The sequence below is a fragment of the Rhinatrema bivittatum genome, chromosome 6, assembly GCF_901001135.1.
Source record: "Rhinatrema bivittatum chromosome 6, aRhiBiv1.1, whole genome shotgun sequence".
Classification (NCBI taxonomy): domain Eukaryota; kingdom Metazoa; phylum Chordata; class Amphibia; order Gymnophiona; family Rhinatrematidae; genus Rhinatrema; species Rhinatrema bivittatum.
The window spans coordinates 116,278,200-116,292,636 of NC_042620.1; positions in this window are offsets into that span (position 1 = coordinate 116,278,200).

The window sequence follows — 14,437 nt, forward strand, 5'->3', positions numbered from 1 at the left end:
ATAGCCACTGCTATTAATAGCATCAGTAGCATGGAATCTTCTTAGTGTTTGGGTAATTGCCAGGTTCTTGTGGCCTGGTTTGGCCTCTGTTGGAAACAGGATGCTGGGCTTGATGGACCCTTGGTCTGACCCAGCATGGCAATTTCTTATGTTCTTATGTTCTTATATTCAATAATGGTCCAAAATTATTCTTTGAGGAGCGGGGAAGGAAGACACTCCTCACCTCAAAATTTGACACATGACCCTGAATAGATTAACTACTTATTAATGGCCAGCTATCTATTCTATAGAGTTGATCACACCAATGGTTTGGTCCAATGCATCTTTTGTCTATATTTCTCTTCGAGCATACCTACTTGTGAGTGCAAAAGTAATGTTTCATTTCTTTGCAACTATTTAGCTTTTTAATAGCAGTGTTTTGTGCCTTGTCATAGAAGAAATGGTGTACCTATACTATACAAACAAAAACAATGTTTCCAGGTCAATTATTTGATTTATATACGCCACATGAATGATGTTATATATTATATTGAAATTAAGATATGTAGGACTACTACCAACTGGATCTGCCTAACAGTCAGACCCAACATAGGAGGAGTCACATTGCTTTATTTAATAATTTTTTAGAGTCTTTTTTCAAAAAATATTGCCATGGGAAATGAATATTTTAAACAAAGCCACAACCAGCTTTTGTTTAGCAATAAAATCACGCGCAAATCGTTGCAGTACTTAGCTCAAAACGGGATCAGAAATGAAGTCCCGACGTGATCACGTTTCGGACCATTCAGGTCCTGCTTCAGGGGTCGATTCTTTTAAATCCTCAAAAGTAGAGCCTCAAAGTCAGCAGATTTTGAAAGTCTAATCTACGCTTCCAGGGAGACTGTTTTCATGTAGTAAACAGTATTTGTACTGCGGTTTTGGGGTCAGGAGAGGAGGAAGAGGTGATCCTTGAGATCACACTGGAGAGGGCACATATGGTTCTGTGGGCCTTGAGAAACAACCAATCATGGGATATAACTGCCTGCTTCCACAGCTTTGTTATAAAAGAAAAAGTGGCTAATCGAGCCAGGAGACTAGGTTCAATAACTTGGAAGGGACATAAGATAGAAATATTCCAAGAACTTACTGTAACCATCGTCTGCAAATGGAGAAAATTCTGGGGCATTGTGGAGCAGATGAGGGATCACAGCATTAAATACACTTGGTTATTATTTCCTTTCTGACTGAGTTTTACCATAGTTGGTATGAGCTCACGAGAAAAGATGATGGCTGAGGCAGCGGAGATCATGAGAGCCACGGGCATGGAGGTAACACAGGAGAAGGTGACGACGATAACAAGTGGTGGATCAAGGGAGAGGAGTGACGCCTAAATGGCAGCATGGGGGGGGGGAAAGGTGGCAAGCAGCTGCATCGGCATTCTGGGACATTTGAATCTTCCAAGGAGACACAGGAGGGAAACAGCGGGTCCTGAGCCGATAAAGACCAAGACGTGTTAACGATTATATGAGTGGACATGAGATGACTGATAAGTTTACAGTAGTGGAAGGGTGGGAGAGAATCTTTATTCTATCTATATTAAGTTATAATTGGGTTGGGGGGATGGGAGGGCAGCAGTTCGGTTAGATGGTTTCATTCTTCATTCAGAGGGGGTCCATGGGTATGGAAGGTGGACAGCAAGGGAGGGATGGGAGAGATGGGGGAAGGGAAGGGGTGGGGGATTTGGGGTGGGGGTGGGCGGGAGTAGTTAGGAGAGACTGGATTCTATTGTTGAGAGGGTTGAAAATGGATATGGGGGAGAGAGGGATGCAAGCAAGGAAAGAATACTGGTGAGGGAGAATATAATGAAACAGGGATGGGTAGGCTGAAAATAACTTCATTAAATGCAAAAGGTTTAAACTCACCAATCAAGAGAAGGGGCGAGTTAGCGTCGGCCTTGCTTGAGTGCGGTGGCCTGCCGCATTGTAGCCTAGGAGATCTGTGTTGGCATCAGAGCTGGAGGTAAGAGCAGCGGTCTGCAGGATGGACATGCACACTGCCAAATGCAACCCACAAAATAAATAATTCAGCGAATGTAGTTTGCTGGAAGGTTTGAGGGGCTATGAGAACTTTTTATCACTTATGGTAGGAATGCCCAGGGTTAGTAAACTTTGGATGAACTATTTCACTTATTTGATGTTATCACTGGCTTGAAGGTAACTAAATCCACAAAAATAGGTTTGCTTAGTATCCCAGCAGCAGAGGGGAATGATTATCTCCGACAATTGCTGCTATAGGCAGCAGTAAGATGTGAACTGGCTTAATGGTGGCAGAAGGAGTCAACCCCATATTCAGGAATATGTGTAAAAGAATTGAGAGGGTGTATTATATGGAAAAGCTCACAGCTATTAAAAATGACCATTGGATCACTTTGGGAAAGTTTGGGATTCATATCTACAATGGAAAAATAAGGAGAATGTTTAGGTTGGTGGGGAGGGTTGAAACAAGGGTAGAAGGGAATGGGTGGTGGTGGGGGGTGCTGAAGAGGGGGGTTGGGAGCTATATTAAACACCAAGGGTTATAATTGGGTAAGGGTTAATGTCAATATGAGTTGGCATTTTTGTCATGGTTGTTAATGTTGTGGTTATTACTGTGACAATTTTTAGGATGGGGGTGTTAGTTTAAGAAGAGAGGGGTTGAAAAGAAAACACAGAATACATATTGTTGAGATTCATTATTGTCTTTAAGACTTTGTATGATGTGGAGTGTTCGCATTGTTGCAATTGAGGTGGTCTGTCAATAAAGAGTAAATCACAAAAAAAAAGAAGAAGATGATTCATGGGGACACCTGGCTGACCCCAACCGGCCGGCGACGGATGTCAAGAGAAGGCAGTGGGGCCATCTGGCAGACCCCAACTGGCCGGCGACCGATGTCAAGAGAAGGCTGTGGGTGATCTACAGATATCAATCTGCTGGCAACCGAGTTGAAGAGAATGTTGCGGGGCTGCCTGGCACCCATACCTGCCGGTGGCAGAGTTGAAGAGGAGGGACCAAGGCTGCCGGCAGACTCCAAATGAATAAAAGAGGAAGTGGTGTCTGTGTGTGTCTGAGAGAGATCATGTGTGTGTTGGGGGGGGGGGGGGGGGAGTAAGTGTGTGTGTAAGCTCTTATGTTTGAGGGAGAGGAAGCATGTATATATGTGTGTGTGTGTGTGAGGGAGAAAGAGCACGAGTGTATGGGAGAGAGGGAGCATTTGAGAGAGAGGGAATATGAGTGTGTGTGTGTGTCTAGAAACTACGGGTGAAATCAAAAGTTCTCAGATATGGAGACCAGGAAATTTCTTTTATATCCTTATTAATTTTAATTATTAGGTGTTGTTTGATGTGTCTGCTGTTTCATTTGGAAAATGAAAAAAAATGTAATATGAATGTTTAATTATTGGTTGTTCTATTCATCAGTTATTTTGAAATAAGTCTGCTACAGATCTCTTTGTACTAGCAGAATACCTCAGCTTGGTCACATTTGCAAAACAGATAGACCTTCACTAAGTACAGAATAATTGACAAAATGTAAAATCCCAAGAAGTCTAGACTCTGTATGCAGTGCAAATCTGGAAAACTGACTTCCTCCGTTTACCCTATGTACAGCAGCTTCTCCCCTTGTCCCACCCCCTAGCATCTCTCTTTCTTTCCACCCACAACCCCAATGAAGGACTGGGGATGTGGAGAGAATTAAGGGAGGAGGGAGGGACAGGTCTGGAAGCTGGGAGGACAGAGAAGAGTAGAGGAAGGGCAGATGGAAAAGGAAAATCTGGGATGAGGGATGAATGATAGTTGTTCCTATCCCTACTCTGATCCTGCTCCCTTTCACATCCCTACCCCCTCTTTAGCCTCTCTCTCTCTCTCTCACTCCCAATCCTGCATGCTCTCTCTCACACACACATCTGTCTGTACCCACCAGCTTGTAAGCTTGCACCCATCAGTCATTCTTCCCAACCAATTAGCCTCTCCCTGCCTTGCCCCCTAGTCAGACTGTTCCCAACATTTCTCTCCCCATCAGCCAGCCAGGCAATTCCCTAGTCAGCCATCTCTGCTTGCCAATGCCCCCTAACCAGCCATTCAGCCTACAGCCCTGACCCCCTCCCATAGCCAGTCAGCCTCAACTACCCCCAGCCAGAAACCAATATTGACTCCCTCTTACAGCCAGACAGCATCCCCCCAGCCAACAATTGGTCTTCAGCCTAGTCTCCATCCTCAGACCCTCTCCCTTTCCTTCCACAGCAAGTCTCAGTGGTGTGCGGTCAGGGCCTTCAAGGGATTCACTGAATCCCCAGCGTTGACTGATTTCCTTTTTTACATTTTTTTTCTTTGCATTTTTTTCAAGTCGGGCAGGGATAAACCAAACCCCACCTGAGCCGATGCTGCACTCAACTGCCACTTCCTTACTACCACGGCTCTCAGCAGGAGACTCCTGCTGCCATGGGGCTGATCTCACAGCATATCATGAGATCAGCCCCATGGCAGCAGGAGTTCATGTTGCATCAGCGTGAATGCTATGGTCCAAGCCAGGAAGAACCTGTGTTCTGGTAGGCCGCCACAGAGCCCATCCTGTGGCAGACAAAGAAGACAGGAGACCTTTCAACCCAGCAACCACCAGCAACGTCCATGCCATTGGCGGCAGAAGATGAATCCCAGCAGGTCAATGTGCGGGGCTGACCCAGTGGCATGGCTAAGAGAGGGGGAGTGAGTGAGACAGAATGAGTGTGTCTGAGAGTGAGCAAGCCACTGAATGTGAGAGAGTGCCTGTGTGTGTGTGTGTGTGTGTGTTTGTCTGCAGTGAGAATTAAATGTGAAAATGCCTGAGAATATTTTTGTGTGAAGGAGAAAAAAACAACTGAATGTGAGAGTGCTAGTGCCTCTGTGTGTGTATATATATGGATGCAGAGAACCACTGAATATGAGAGAATGCCAGTAATTGTGTGGGTGTGTATGTGTTTGTGCAGAGAACCACTGAATATGAGAGAGGGTGTGATGTGTTTGTGCAGAGGGCCACTGAATGTGAGAGTGCCAGTGTGTGTGTGTGCACAGAAAGCCACTGAATGTGAGTGCCCATAATTGTGTGTGTGTTTGCTCAGAGAGCCACTGAATGTGTGTGTATGTAGAGAGAGCCACCGAATGTATGTGTGTACAGAGAGCCACTGAATGTAAGAGAGTGCCAGTGTCTGTGTGTGTGTGTGTGTGCACGCATGCGCACGCAGAGAGCCACTGAATGTGAGAGTGTCTGAGTATGTGTGTGTGGAGAGAGAGCCATTGAATGTGAGACAGTGTCCATGCCTCTGTGTGTGTGGTGTGTGTGTATGCGCGCAGAGAGCTACTGAATGTAAGAGTGCCAGTGCCTGAGTTTGTGTGTGTGCCGACAGCCACTGAATGTGAGAGATTGCCTGTGTGTGTGTGTGTGTGAGAGAGAGAGAGTCACATAGTGTGAATGTATATGTGAAGGAGAGAGGGTGCCCTTTTGAGTGTAAAGGAAAGAGAGACACAGAGTGTGTATGTGAGAGAGAAAGCCATTGAATGGAGAGAGTACCTGTATCTGTGTGTGTGTGTGTGTGTGTGTAGAAAGTCACTGAATGTAAAAATGCCTGAGTATGTGTGTGAGGGAGAGAGAACCACTGAGTGTGAGAGAGTGCCTTTTTAGTGTGAAAAGGTGCCTATGTATTTAAGAGCCAGAGTCTGAGAGAGTGTCTGTGTGTGAGGGAGAAAGAGATAGAGTGTGAGAGACTGCCTGTGTATATGTGAGGGAGAGAGCCACTGAGTGTGAGATTGCCTGTTTGTGTGTATATGAAGGGGAGAGAGAGAGCCACTGAGTGTGAAAGAGTGTCTTTGTAAGTGTAAGGAACAGAGATACCCTAGTGTGAGAGAATACCTTTGAGTGAAGGAGAGTGTGTGTGTGTGTGTGTGTAAAGAAGAAAGAGCCACTGAGTATGTGTGTGTGAGTTAGAGTGTGTATGGAGAAGAGAAAGAGGATAAAATGTGTACACCCTTTCCCCTCCAACTAATCCAGGACAATCTCAAGATGACTGAAAATCAAAAGTTCTCAGGTATGAAGAGCAAATGATTTTTTGTAATCCCTATTAGTTTTAGAGGTTGGATATTATTTGATATATCTGCTGTTTTTAAATGTTTTATTGATGTATTATTTAGGGATGTGAATCGTGTCCTCGATCGTCTTAACGATCGATTTCGGCTGGGAGGGGGAGGGAATCGTATTGTTGCCGTTTGGGGGGGGTAAAATATCGTGAAAAATCGTTGAAAAATCGAAAAACCGGCACATTAAAACCCCCTAAAACCCACCCCCGACCCTTTAAATTAAATCCCCCACCCAAATAACTTAAATAACCTGCGGGTCCAGCGGCGGTCCGGAACGGCAGCGGTCCGGAACGGGCTCCTGCTCCTGCATCTTGTCGTCTTCGGCCGGCGCCATTTTCCAAAATGGCGCCGAAAAATGGCGGCGGCCATAGACGAAAAAGATTGGACGGCAGGAGGTCCTTCCAGACCCCCGCTGGACTTTTGGCAAGTCTCGTGGGGGTCAGGAGGCCCCCCACAAGCTGGCCAAAAGTTCCTGGAGGTCCAGCGGGGGTCAGGGAGCGATTTCCCGCCGCGAATCGTTTTCGTACGGAAAATGGCGCCGGCAGGAGATCGACTGCAGGAGGTCGTTCAGCGAGGCGCCGGAACCCTCGCTGAATGACCTCCTGCAGTCGATCTCCTGCCGGCGCCATTTTCCGTACGAAAACGATTCGCGGCGGGAAATCGCTCCCTGACCCCCGCTGGACCTCCAGGAACTTTTGGCCAGCTTGTGGGGGGCCTCCTGACCCCCACGAGACTTGCCAAAAGTCCAGCGGGGGTCCGGAAGGACCTCCTGCCGTCCAATCTTTTTCGTCTATGGCCGCCGCCATTTTTCGGCGCCATTTTGGAAAATGGCGCCGGCCGAAGACGACAAGATGCAGGAGCAGGAGCCCGTTCCGGACCGCTGCCGTTCCGGACCGCCGCTGGACCCGCAGGTTATTTAAGTTATTTGGGGGGGGTTCGGGAGGGTGGGGGATTTAATTTAAAGGGTCGGGGGTGGGTTTTAGGGGGTTTTAGTGTGCCGGCTCACGATTCTAACGATTTATAACGATAAATCGTTAGAATCTGTATTGTATTGTGTTCCATAACGGTTTAAGACGATATTAAAATTATCGGACGATAATTTTAATCGTCCTAAAACGATTCACATCCCTAGTATTATTTGCATTGATGCTCTTTCCTAGGTAGGGTTTGAGTCCTGGGAGTTATTGTTGTTTTTATATGAGGGATTTGTCTCATGGGATAAACTGAATTCTTGGCAGGTTGTGATACCTTTTATTGGAAGCTGTAATGAATTATTGAACAATATAAGACCTGTCTTTAGAAGTGAATATCTCTGATCTGACATTGGAAGAAGGGGCTTATTTAATTTTAAAATTAAAGGTATTTATTTTGCAGGTATTTTTAGGCAGCCTGGCTTGTTCTGTTTACCTAATAGGTGGTGTATTGGTGTTTTAGGGCCTGATGTAATATTTGCATTGTTGCCTTTTTATACATAAGGTTTTTACTGTTTGAATACTGGCAATTAATGCTGTTTTAGTATAGGAGGTTTACTATATTGTAATTGTTTATTCATGGCTTTCTGCATGCCACTGACATTTATAGTAAGGGATTCAGTCTCGCTCCCTCAGCCCCCTTTCCACTTCCAACTCCCCCCCCCCCAAAACAACCAAGTCACCAACAATCTTGCTCCCTCCATTCCCTCTACCCTCCCACACCCCCTCCCCAACCCTTCAGCAGCCTCGCAATCCTCTGTCCCATTCCTCAACATACAAAAAAGACAGTTGGAACCCATGTGGCATTAGGCTTTTTGTAAAATATGCATTGGGTGAGGGCTTGGCCCTCAGAAAGCCATGAATAAACAATTACAATATAGTAAACCTCATTTCCAGTGCTCCTGCTAGTCTTGCCTAGAGTCCCAAATAAGTCTTTTCTTTAAAACAAGATGATAGAAGGTGCACACCCAAAACACACGACTACTACTGCTGCTACTTCCTATCATTTATACAGCGCTACTAGACCTACGGTATGCAGTGCGTGTACACATAGGAGGCATTCCCTTCTCAATAGAGCTTACAATACAGTTCAGACCAACATAAGACCACCAAGAGCCTTGGGAATATGACTGCTATATTTGTTATAATATAGACTTCCTGATTACAGATACATCCATTTGTAGTTTGTGTTGGAGAAACTGACACTTTTGGAGCTACAATTTAAATGTTTGATTTCATCAGAGTTATAAGATAATCTACTCACACACACACACACCGTTTCCTTTCCCACTACCATCACAATGTAATATATGATTCATTTGTATTTTCCAGCAATGGCATCTTTTGCTCTGATCGGCTTGGACCCGAGGAAAGGAATTGTATTCTCCTGAAAGCAAGTCAAAAATGTATCCAGTTAGTCCAGTCAGGAGGTATCATCATATATTTTTCTGTTTGTTTGCTAACTTTTAGTTTCGTGCATTGTTAGGAAAATTTGGCCGGGGGGGGGGGGGGGGGGAGGGGGCGACATTACTTTTGGGGGAATTTGATTGTGGCTTTCCACACCACAGTGCACATCACTGACACTGAGCCGGCAGGCAAGCCCCAGCCAATGACTGTTTAAAGATTCAGGATTTTGGGGCCATTAAAGTCCCTTTCTCAGGCAAATGCCTGATATTGCATGAGTTTTACTGTTTACCATCTGTACTTGTAAAATTATATTGCGCAATTTACACTGATATATTGCCTACACATATTACATCTTATGAGCTCCAGAAGGACGCTCTCTTTGGCACAATGCAAGTATTAAGAAGAACATTAGTAGTAAATCTGAGAGCATTTTACGTAAAATTCCATTTGCTTCACAGTTTGTTTCTAGGTATAATAGCTGTTATTAGTACTGATTCAGAATATTGTAGTATCTTATGAGACCTGCTCTGTTTATGAAATATGCTATTTAATTTATACAGCCTGAAATGGAGAAGAAATGTTTCTCCATGGCAAATGGCTGTGGTTTATTTGATATACAGTGCAGAGGGATAAGCAGAAGAGGTGCACCGATTATGTTAAGAAACCAGTCTAAAACACCAAGGCAGCAGCACAGCCAGTATCAACTAAGAGAACCTCTCTTTGCAAGTACAAATACACAATTATAAATATGTCACTAGTCACTTTATCCAGCTTTTCAGATAGCAAAACTATAACATCCTTCCTCTGTTTACAAACTTTGGTGACATTTTCCTATGTTAATTAGGATTCCCAACAGAAACTATATTGCGAAGATAATAAGAACAACAAATGAATTGTTGTGGTGGTTGGCTGCGGAGCCGCACAACCAGCCACACTCACTCCCCGAGCCAGCCTGGGCCTCTTCGTGGTGTCACAGAGTCGCTGTCGGTGCTTCCTTCCGGCACAACAGGGCCCTGACACCGCCGCGCAGCCTGCCTCAGCTGCTGCTAGGCGTGGGCGCACAGTCCTCTGCTGTACTTAGAGGGGCCATGGCGGGAAAACGTCCCGCGGTCCCGGATGCTGACGTTAGGCCCTAGCACTATTTAAGGCAGCCCCTGCTGCCCAAACCTTGCCTCAGCAACAGGTCTGGCTCTTTGGAATAGTGGGTTGCTTCATGTGCTTGTTCTCCCTTAGTGTTCCTGCTTCCGGTCCTGCTTCTGTGCCTGGCTCCGTGTTCCTACTTCTGTGCCTGGCTCCGTGTTCCTGCTTCTGTGCCTGGCTCCGTGTTCTGCTTCTGTGCCTGGCTCCGTGTTCCTGCTTCCGTTCCTGGCTCCGTGCTCCAGACCCTGCCTCCGCACCCTGGTTCCTGTCTCCGTGTTCCCGTCCCTCGGACTGTTCTTTCTCTTGATTTCGTAACATTCCTCTGATCTCAGATTGTCTGCTGCCTACCCCGACCTTCTGCCTCTTTCCTGGACTCTGCTCTTTTTGCCACCTGCCCTGACCTTTGGCCTCCACCTGGACCTGTCTGCTCGCTGCCTGTCCTGATCTTCAGCCCGTCCTCTGGATTCTCCTAGTCTGCCATCATCCTCGGATTCTTCGCCCGGAGACCCGCGCCTTAGCTCCAGCCGGTCCCGGGACCCAAGGGCTCAACCTGTGGGGAATGAGGGCTGGTATTGGTGAAGGTCCTATTGGATGTCCACTTCACCTGTACTGCCTGCCGACAACGAGGACCTGCAGGGGGGCCACCTTCTGCAGGTAGCGCCAACCTCGTCTCGGTCCAAGGGTCCACCCTCGTAACATTAATCAGAGGTAATATTAATGCTGAGGTGCAGGATATCCCGCATAGCAACACCCACTAATATGCTCACATATTTTGCTCATACTATGTTGCCTGTATTAAGTTGTCCCCTCCACAGCATCTCCCTCTCTCAAAATCTCTTTTCCCCTTCCAAAATCTCCCTTTTATTTTCCTCCCCAGTCTTTCCCCCATTGCTTATCTCCCATCTTCCCCCTTTCCCTGCATCTCTCTCCCTTCCCACTTTTCATCATCTCTCTCCTCTCTCACTTTCTGGAATCTCTTTCCTATCCCCTTCTCCCCCTCACTTTCCAGCATCTCTCTCCTCTTTCTCCCCCACCATTTATCTCCACATGCTTCTCCAGCATTTACCTAGCCTGTTCCTTCTCGGTACTCCTCCACATTCCTCTACCCAGCAAGCATCCCTTCCAGGCCTGGGTCCTCCTCCACCGCCTGGCTGATCCAGCACTTCTCTGTAGAGTTGGACCCCAGCCTGCATTGGCCTTCTGATCTTCTACTTTTCCGTTGACCAGGATGCTCCCAGTCCCGTTCCTCGGCTAGCAGATCTTTAATTTAATAATTGCAAGCTGCTTTAAGTCCTATCATAGCAGAATCAAGCAGTGAAAGAACGCTGGGATAGGAAATAGGCCCAATGCTCTCCTTCCAGGCCCCACAGAAGTCCTGTCCTTTTTCTGGTGGGAGGTGGGGCCGGGAAAGAGAGCATGTGCAGACTGTCTCCCATCCTTCCATGCCTTTACCGCTTGATTTTGTTGCAGTTCTTGCTGTGATAGGGCTTGGAGCGGCTTGCATTTATGAAATTAAAGATCTGCTGGCAGGGGAACTGGAGGAGGAATGCAGCAGCACGTCTGCGCCACCAGCCCCTGCACTGCAGCAGGCACCCTTCAGGTAGTGGCACCTATGGCCATGGCCATATTGGTCATAGGCTAGCTACGGCACTGCATCTGTAAATAATGTTCAGAGACAAAGTTATTGTTAGGAAAAAAATGAGACGTCCACGAATGGCTCCATTAGAATCCATGGGAGATTGTTGGTGGTGTGTGTGGCGGGGAAAGGGCAGCACATTAATCGTTTGCAGAGGGTGGGGGCGAAGTGAAACAGATAACTCACCAGCCCTGTAAGCACCTCCCCCTGGAATGCCTCTTTTTAACCAGGCTAATAAGTTCATGTGCATATTTTGAGTGAATTTCAGTCAGGTCAGTTTACTCAAGTAAATGCCTATTTACCCAGGTAACTGGCTTGAAAATTGTTGTCTACAGGAGATGTTTCAATCAGCACTTCCCAAACCTGTCCTGGAGACCCCATAGCCAGTTGGTTTTTCAGGATATCCACAATGAATATGCATGAGATACATTTGCATATACTGAGTCTCCATGATACGCAAATTTATCTCATGCATATTCATTGTGGATATCCTGAAAACCTGACTGGCTGTGGGGTCCCCAGGTCAGGTTTGGAAGCCTTGGTTTAGACTGAAGCAGGAGATTCTTTGATCTTGTTCAGTCTTGAAGAGCTGACTTTTAAATGGGGTCTTCCTAGTGATTACTCCAAGAGGGTAACAGGAGACATAATGGAATTTGTCATTTTGTACTGGAGATATCTGCTCCCTGGAGGATACCTCACATATCTACATTTCCCCAGGACAGACCAATAAGCCTGTAATGTACCAATGCTCTTCGATAAGCCAAGTCATTTCCATTGTCAGCCACACGATGGCGGCAGTGTCCAGTAAGATGCTCAGTTTTTCCCTGTTCCCATTCCATTCAAACCCTTGCAGAGTAGCATGCTCTGCTCTCTACAGTTTAGAAATGTCAAATCATGCTACCCTTGGACACAAGGAGCTTTAGAGCTGCAAATAAATAGACATGCGTGGTTTAAGAATGGGGTTATTCTTTTTTGATATGCAGCTTCGGTTATAAGGAAATGAGGTAAATGAGGACCAGACTGGGTTTCGTTCTATTTTGGACACTTTGTACATCAGCCTCTAGAACTTTTGCATAGATACAAAAAAGTGTATTCTCAATAAAAAATTATAACATTTCCATTTTTCCTTTATCCAGTTTTCTCATTGTCATCCATAGATTTGTTGTATGTAGGGTTTTTTTTTTAAGCCATTTAAATGATGCACTGTGATAATAGATGAGAGGTACTTTTTTTTTTTGGCTTCTTGCCCTTTGTTCGAGCTGACAATGCAGTTGAGGTATGCTCGGTTTGCTTTCTCTACCCTGCTACAGATGTTGGTGATGTCAAGAGAGCAACTTTACGTATTGGAAAATGGATAATGAGGGCTAATGCATATTGTAATGAAGCTGATAATGTATGGCACAAGTCAGAGCAGAAGCCAGACTAAAAGCCCACATAAAGGAAGTTCATTCATGTTCCCCATGATACAGAGGGTTGCTGAGCGATGAAGTTTTTAACATGAAAATATTCTATACATCAATCTCAACAAATAACTTTCTGCTGGAAAGTTCTGCCAAATTTAGGTGAATCAAAGCCAAAATGAGTATGTTATGATACTGATCTCTCTCTCTCTCTCTCTCTCTTTCTATATATATATATATATATATATATATATATATACTGAATCTATAGTTAAAAAAGTATTTTCCAACCTGTAAAAGTATTTGTACTGGTCAGAGATATTAAAGATATTAAACTATCCAATATCTTGGGGAAAACGTATATCAGACAAAAGCATCACATGCGTATGACAATGTTTCCTAACAGCAGGAAATAGCTGCCTGTATTATATCAAGTTACATTTCTTAATCCATCACCTTTATTTTTTTAATGTGCTGTTTATGGACTTCTGACAGTTGTCATTCGTGGGTTGTTCAGAAATGAGCAGCCTAGTGAGAGTCAAATACAGGCTGCTGATGGTAGAAGGTCTTCCGTCTATGCCTGCCACTTCTCTTTGGGTTGAACTCTCCTGTGCTAGTGGCTGGTGAGGCATAAAAAACCGGAGTAGCTGCCAATACAAATAAGGAACGAGAGCCCTGAATGGAGCGAGGAGTTGGAAGAATCCAGAAATCCAGGAACTGAGGAAGGAGAACGGGCAGGAATGTTGAGTGTAGAATCTGGAGATGAAGAAGTCTTCTGGATTCAGGAACAGAGCCAGAGTATGAGGCCCAGAAGGCAGGACCAAGCTCTGGCAACCGATTGATGAGACTGCCTTTGTATAAATACAAGTATATACAGGAAATAAGATGGCTGCTGGGGGAAGTGATGGGCAGAGGGTTGAGAAGACTGAACAGATAGCCCAAGCAGCTCATAGCACCACCTGCAGACTGGAGGAGAATTCAACAACAGATTCATACAGGACTGATAAATGGTGTCACCAAGTATTTAAAAGATTCAGAGTTGCTGCTCAACTCCTGCCAATGGGACAGGAGGAAGGAGAAAATTAGGCCATAAGTGGGCAGAGTTAAAGGAAGAATCATGCTGGACCAAGGCAGAGAACATTTACTAACATGTTGAAATGTGGGGGTTTGAAACAGTCAATTTGTCTTTTCCTAGGGATGGTCCTGGATTCAGATTTGTTTTAGAATTGTTTCTACATAATTTGCACAGGAAGGTGAGACATAAGAAATGTTATTACCTAGTTAATGCTGTTATTATAAAAACTGTCTAAATGCTAGTGACGCTAGACTATTGGTAAGAAACCCTTCAACCATGGCCAGAAGAATCATGGCAATCTGGTAAGGCCTAATCTATCTTCCTTGCACAGATTGGCTGCTGCAGAGCAAACCTCAGGAAGTGAGGCTATGCAGGCCCAATGCACAATGTCTTGCCTGCTCCGGTGTTGTCTGTTAGGGAAACTATGCATAGTTGGTGAGTTAAACACCAATACTGACTGTGCAAAGGCCTGTGAGCATAAATGATCAGTATTGCTCTGAGCTGAAATGATGGGCACATTGTTATCCTAAATTACAGTTTAATGTCTCCTGTTGCTTTCTATTTTTACTAATAATGTTGTAACCACATCGAAGCACGGAAACAGAGATTAGAGTAACAAAACTGATGAATTTTGTTTCCTCTATTCAGCAATTATATAGCTACTAAAAATCCAAACAAGTAGAGTT